The 7,440-nt window shown below is 36.1% G+C and overlaps 2 long non-coding RNA genes across 2 annotated transcripts; one reads left to right on the top strand and one right to left on the bottom strand.

The window, feature by feature from the left end:
• Nucleotides 1-266: 266 nt before the first annotated feature.
• Nucleotides 267-3,098, top strand: LOC123503409. Its single transcript, XR_006674459.1, has 4 exons — nucleotides 267-901; nucleotides 1,678-1,972; nucleotides 2,469-2,525; nucleotides 2,825-3,098. It is a non-coding gene; the product is annotated as an uncharacterized LOC123503409 (long non-coding RNA).
• Nucleotides 2,698-4,592, bottom strand: LOC123503408. Its single transcript, XR_006674458.1, has 2 exons — nucleotides 4,179-4,592; nucleotides 2,698-3,580 (listed from the first exon to the last, which is right to left on the bottom strand). It is a non-coding gene; the product is annotated as an uncharacterized LOC123503408 (long non-coding RNA).
• Between the last annotated feature and the right edge of the window lie 2,848 nt (nucleotides 4,593-7,440).

Here is a 7,440-nt window from a genome sequence, read left to right as displayed (position 1 = left end):
CTGCAGCATATCTTGCACTTCCTGTTCGTCCGCCATCTTTATTGTTGTCATCTGTCAGCTGGTGACTGGTCACGTGATTGAAGGTCTAGCAGGCCCGTTTTCCATTGTCCCAGGTTCTGCTTAAGCCTGCCTTAAGGCGAGGTCTAGCCGTAGGGGCATTAAAAAACGCAGCTTAAGACGCGCTCCTAAGATTTCATCCTAAAAGTAAACATGGCCGCTCGAGGGGGACCGCACCGCCACCACCTGCGACAGAGACGGTCGTTTCGTGAAAGGAAGGACGTCCTTAATGAGCTAGATGACCGTGAGCTGGTGAAGAGGTATTGGCAGGATCCTGCTGGTATCATTTTCGTGACAAATTTGGTGCGGGAAAGGCTGAAGAGACCAACTGCAAGGAACAAGGCCTCTCTCCCCGAGATGCAAGTTATCTTCACTGCGGTACCTCGCTATAGGAAAGATGCAGCAGTGCAGCACTGATGACTTGGGGCCCTCACAACAGACCATCAGCAGGATCATCAGTGATACAGTGATACAATGCCATCCAACTGGATGAGTTTCTGCAGATTGCTGGCTTCCCTGAAGTGATCGGTGGCATTGATGGAACGCACGTAATGATTGTGGCTCCTAGAGAGTATAAGGTAGAGTTTGTCAACAGGAAGAGATACTACAGCATCAACGTGTAGTTTGTTTGATGCTTGATACCACATTATTGATGTGGTTGCAAAGTGGCCGGGATCGGTTCACGATGCAAGAATACTTGTTCAAAGTGGACTCTGCACGATATTTGACAACGGCATCGTCCCAGCTGGGTGTCACTTACAGGAGATAGTGACTATCCCAGCAAGAAGTGGCTACTGACTCCATACCTCAGACCACAGCCTGGAGCACAGTCTTCTTATAACAGGTAAGCTACTGAGTAGTAAAATTTAGATAAAAGTTATCTAATTAATTATCCCACATCACACAAAACTAATTATTTACCTCCCATAGTTACACTTTTTCATATAAACTAATATAAAGTGCTAAATTAATGAATTAGGTATTTTTGAAATATTATTGCAGTTTCACACAATCTTGACCCTCCCCCCAACCTTACTGGATTTCTCCATAAGATGAAGTAACCTAACCTAACATTTTGTAACCTCCTAATTGGATTGACATCATCCCCCATTAAGGAATAACGTAACATTTTGAAACTTGACCAGAACAACTGATAAGGTAAAGTAATTTAACATTGTGTAACCTCCTACCTGGAGAGCTTTGCCCCCTCTGGATCCCCCAAAAAGTATACATATCATTAATATCTGATTAGGTAAAATGGGGCTAGAAATGCTCCATAAAGTAAAATGTAGAACCTGCAGAGGGCTATAATTATGTAAAGTGTGTTGGTTGAATTACCAATACAACAAGTAAATTTCATGAAAATTTCCAAATATTGAAGAGTTTCTTCTTTTTTATTCTAAGTTTTCATGTGAATATATTAACCTAACCAATGTTATACTAGAGATTTTTTTTTGTGTTTCATAATATTTAAGCTATCATGTCACAAATCATTATCATACAATGAATCTTAACATAACCTTATGCATGACATAACCTAAATGTTTGCAGAAATTAAATTAATGCATCATACCAATTTCAAGTACTGCATTGTAAAATTGAAATCTATATTAATTTCAGGGCCCACAAGAAAACCCGCAGCATTGTTGAGAGGCATCGGGCAGCTGAAGCGACGTTTTCACATGCTACACAGTGAGACCCGAGTTGGTCCTCCATCCAAGGTCTGCAAAATTGTAGAGGTTTGTGCACTGCTGCACAACATCTGCAAAGCAAGAAACATCATTCTTCCTGAGGAAGAAGAACATCTTGCTGCAGCCGAGGATGGAGGCAACGAGGAGCGACTCCTAGCACAGAAAGTTCAAAGTCGCCATGAAGTAATCCTTTAAAGGGATGAATTTGTTGTGCTTCACTTCAAGTAAGTAACACAACCCATAATGCTGATTATAGTAGCATTCTTCGGTTTTTTTCCCTCTGTCACTTTGTTATTTATATTTATATGTCTTGTTTTGTTGTGTGTGCACTGTTATGTTGGTGATTTCATCTTCCTTGCCTCACTCTCTGCCAGTCACCCACTATTGAAAAGATAGAGTTCTTCACAGATACCACAGTATCACTGTTCAGCCTTACAATATTTAAATGGGTTATGATGAATGTGTATCTCAGCAACATCTAAAAAAATAATTAACACACTTTCACAACTAACTTAAATGATTCTTTCTTAATAATTTTTTCACAGATTTTTATGAGTGTGGCATTGACTACATTATTAATTGTTCTGTAGTATATATATATATATATATATATATATATATATATATATATATATATATATATATATATATATATATATATATATATATATATATATGTGATACAACATCAAGCAGTAAATCAATGTCTTTCTTTTACAGCATTGATGAGTGATGAGACACCAGTGTCATGACTGCTGAGATTGGTGTTATTCTCATGTAAGTATTTTTTTTTTTTTTTTTTTTCTCTCCCATACCTGAAGTAAGTAGATTGTAGGTTGAGCATAAAGAAACTGCAGTTAATTTTGTGTTAACACTAATATTTGGTTGAGTGGTTACAAACAAAAACAAATAGTACATTATTTATATCTTTATTACTATTTTTTATTTGTTTGTTTCAGGTACTCTAGTTTTTGTGTGTAGTACATGTACTTAGCCTGTTCTGCTTCTTGCTTCCTTTCCTGAGCCGTTATAGATTCTTCAAGGAGTGCAAGCTCAAGCTTCCTTTTCTTCTGCAGGTGGATGATCTCATCCACAAACACCAGTGATGTACCAGGCAAGTCTGGCCCCTGTTGGTGCTGCAAGTGGTGTGGCAGGTGCCTCCTCCTCAACACCTACTGCCTCGGTCACCACTTCTCTCTGTTGGGTTGCCTCTGCCACTTCCCCAGCATCATCTGCTGCCTGCACACTACTGGCATCATTAGTTCTAACTTCAGAAACTAAGCTGATAATGTTTTTGGTTTTATTGCTAAGGACAAAAGTAACAGAAACCAGTAAATCTAGCTAAGGGTACAATGTGTTTGACTTAAATCCTATTCTGTTTGAAGGAAACCCATGTCTAAGAAACTGTAAATCCCTAAGACTTGTTATCATTAATACATTCACCCACTACAACACCATATTTATGAGGGGGAAGAAGGGATAGGAATTAAGATAACTTTATTAGTTTTTTTTTTATTTCTTTTCTTATTACTGTTTTAGCTGTTTGGTTAAAGAAAAAAAATTTCTCAACACTAGATAACAAATTTACCATTGTGTTTAACTCTAAGTTGTAAACTAAATGGGAACGAGTATTTTGGATTGCAGACATTTGAGATAACATTATGGCCTAATATTGCTATATCTACAAGTGGCTTATCCTTTGTTAAGGAAGGTGCATTCAATGATGCTTGCCTTATTGGTACACCCATGAATAGAGACATTCTTAGGGTCCAAAATCTCAAAGATTAACTCATTGTGCTGGGGGAGAGGAGGGTTGGCAGGAGGTCCACCATCTGGAAAGAATAATATAATCTTATTGCTAATGAATTGCAAATACAAATAATTTATAAAGAACGTGTTTTCACATAACATACGTAACTCAGATGTGTGGTTGGAGTAATATTATTTGTCAGAGGTAGACACTGCATCATAATTAGTGTGTGCAATAAATGCATCCACTTCACAAAAAAAAAAATAAATGAATAAAAAATGCAGGAAATGGCTGGCACTTTAATATATTAATCACAAGTACAAAACTTTCAATGTTGTTGCTTCCAAACTTAAAACAGGAACACTTTACTGAAATTTATTCCTTAAAGTGGTTAGGTTCCATGATCTAAATCTCAAGTGACCTTAACAGTAGACCTGCTGAAACTTAGTATTTACTCAAATACTAGTAACCTTTCTTGCAAAAAATAAATAACCATAAATAAATACTTTTCTTTAATTGAAATTGCCTTACCTATTCAGTGCTTAAAAGGAATAATAAGATAAATCATATCTTTTGTTAGGGTAAAACTGAAATTTCTATCAAGCTCAAAAATATTAAAATCTTGCTGCAACTCACACACAAATATAACAAAAATTAGCTCCCAAATTAAAAACTCTTACCTGTGGCAGTCATGGCTTCTCTCTGCTTGCGGGTGTTCCGTCTTGCCTCAGATTTTATAATATGCCAATGTTTCTGGCACTCCTCAGTGCGGAGAATGTCTGACACGGCAGACACCTCCGCACTATTGGTCCTCCAAGCAGCATTTCTGGCTTCCTTAGAGCAGCCAGCTGTGGAGAAGTCGCTCTGGAGTATTTTTGCGAGAATTTTGTATAGGTGGGCCAGATGAAGGCGTCCAGTTCGTCTTCCTGTTCCTTTTCTTGTCTTGAGTCTCTTGAGTAGCCATGGTGTGCAGTCGAAGTTGGCGCCAAATTATTGTTGTTTTGAAAAGATGACAACAGTGGTGGTAAATTTATACCTTCAATTATCAAGGTTAAAATAAAGAAGTGATTGTTGAAAACTAACTAGATAAATATGTTTTTTCTTTAAAATATAATTTTTACTTATTTTCACCCGTTTCATGCGAAATTCCTCAAAAAACATTACATAACGTCTGTTCATGTTAGCGATTAGCGATGTAAGCGCCTAAAGACGGGTTACTTGACAAAGCATCCTGCTAGGAAAGATTCTTAGCGCTTAAGTCTCGTAGGTTAAGTACTTTTCCTAACTAAGACGGCATCTTTGTGGAGTTTTATAAGTACGGCCCCAGGCCTGTATGCAATACTCTAAATGGGGCCTAACATAGGAATTATATAAGCTACGCACCACTTCCTTACTTTTATAACTAACATTTCTATTTATAAAACCCAGGATCCTATTTGCCCTATTTCTTGCTTCTAAACATTGCTTTGAAAATTTCATAGTCCTGTCTATCACTACTCCTAAATCCTTTCCTTCCTCTATTGCCTCTAGCCAACATCCCTCCATCTCATAGCTAAAGTTTGTGTTGTCTTTACATAAATGCATAACCTGAAACTTTTTTATAATTAAACTCCATCTGCCACCTGTCTGCCCATGCTATCAGCCTGTCCAGGTCTCGTTGTATTCTGTAATTGTCCTTTTCACCCTGTACTGCACATGCTATCTTAGTATCATCTGCAAACTTTGATACTTTGCTACTAATTCCTATATCTAAATCGTTAATGTACACCAAGAAAAGAAGAGGTCCTAGCACTGATCCTTGGGGTACCCACTAACCACTTCCTTCCACTCAGACATTGCCCCATTTAATACTACTCTCTGTTTCCTATCAGAAAGCCATTCACTAATCCAATCAACTAACCTACCCCCTATCCCATGTAGTCTCAATTTGTACACTAGCCTCCTATGCGGTACCTTATCAAACGCCTTGCTAAAATCTAGATATATAGCATCTATGCTATTTCCATCATCTAACTCCTTGGTAATATATTCTAAGATATTGAGCAAATTTGTAGGACAGGACCTCCGTGATCTAAAGCCATGTTGGGTATCTCTAATTAATCTATTCTCATTTAGATGCTCCCAAATACTACCCTTAATGATTTTCTCTAGTATCTTACATACTATACTAGTTAAACTGATCGGTCTATAATTATTCGCATCATCCTTCCTACCTTTTTTAAATACTGGAGTAACATTAGCTAACTTCCAGTCCTGAGGTATCTCAGCAAACCTAAGTGATCTTTCAAAGATTAACTTAAGTGCTTCAGAAATACTGTCTACACCCTCCCTAAGTACTCTGGCATGTAGCTCATCAGGACCACTAGCTTTCCTATCGTCTAGTTCAAGAATAAATTTCCTAATAATTCCCGGTTTTATATCAATATTTTCTAAAGCTCTTAAACCACTCGTCGCACTGTTTGTAACAGGAGTTAATATTCTTTCCCTACTAAATACTGAAGAAAATTGTTCATTCAATAATTCTACTATGTCTTCATTTTGATCCACTACTACACCATCTTTTCTGAGTGGTCCAATCCTATCCTTATTTCTTTTATCACTGACCTTGTAATAACTATATAATTTCTTGGGATCTTTACTCCCAGCTCTAGCTAGTTTTATCTCTGCCTGCCTTTTACTTTTTTTTTATAACCTTACTCAAATCATCTCTGACCTGTCTGTACCTAATCAAATCTACATCTTCCCCACTTTTCTGCAACTCTCTATATGCCCTCTTCTTCTCTCTGATCTGTCTATCTATCTCGTGAGTCCACCATAATGGCTTCCTGTTTCTCTGCCTTATATCTTTGTAAGGGATACACTGCATCACTATACCCTTTACTACAACCTTAAAAATATCCAACATCTCCTGTGCAGTTTTATTTCCAAAACTATCTTCCCAGTTTACCTCTTCTAATAACTGACATAACCTACCATAATTGCCTTTCTGATAGTTTGGGACTCTAGTCTTATTCACTATATTATCCCTACTGGAATTAATGATAAATCTAATTATATGATGGTCACTGTTTGCTTAAGTCTCTCCTACCTCAACTTCCTTTAAACAATGCTCAATATTTGTTAGTACTATGTTTAAAACCTTCCTCCCCCTAGTAGGTTTATCTACCATCTGCACTAAATAGTTATCCTGAAAACTTTCCATAAACTTATTTTCACTAGCATCTCCTACCATCCTCTCCCAGTTTACTGACTTAAGATTAAAATCCCCTAAGATAATTGTCTGACTAGTACACCCTCTATTTATCTCATCTACCATAAGGTTGTCTACATCTGCTGACTGGTTAGGTGGTCTATAAAAAAGCTCCTACTCTAATAACCTTACTTTTGTTTACTCTAACATCCAGCCATAAGGACTCTACTCTGTTATCTACCTTAATACCATTAACCTGACTGGAAATGAAGGATATTTTTACATAAATAACTACTCCTCCACCTATCCTACCAATTCTTTGGTGTAAATACATAATGTATCCATCTACTTCATATTCTTTCCTATTTTCCCTAAACTTTTCCTCATTTACCCATGCCTCTGTGACACATACAACATCTAAGTCCTCCTCAAATCTATAACTAGATAAGTCGTCCTTCTTGTTCCTAAGACTCCTGGCATTTACATAAAAACATTTAAGTCCTGCTACCTTCCTAGATGCTGTCTCCTTATATATATATATATATATATATATATATATATATATATATATATATATATATATATATATATATATATATATATATATATATATATATATATATATATATATATATATATATATATATATATATATATATATATATATATATATATATATATATATATATATATATATATATATATATATATATATATATATATATATATATATATTATATATATATATATAT

This window comes from Portunus trituberculatus, chromosome 14, assembly GCF_017591435.1.
Source record: "Portunus trituberculatus isolate SZX2019 chromosome 14, ASM1759143v1, whole genome shotgun sequence".
Classification (NCBI taxonomy): Eukaryota; Metazoa; Arthropoda; class Malacostraca; order Decapoda; family Portunidae; genus Portunus; species Portunus trituberculatus.
This window is presented reverse-complemented; position numbering and strand designations above follow the sequence as displayed.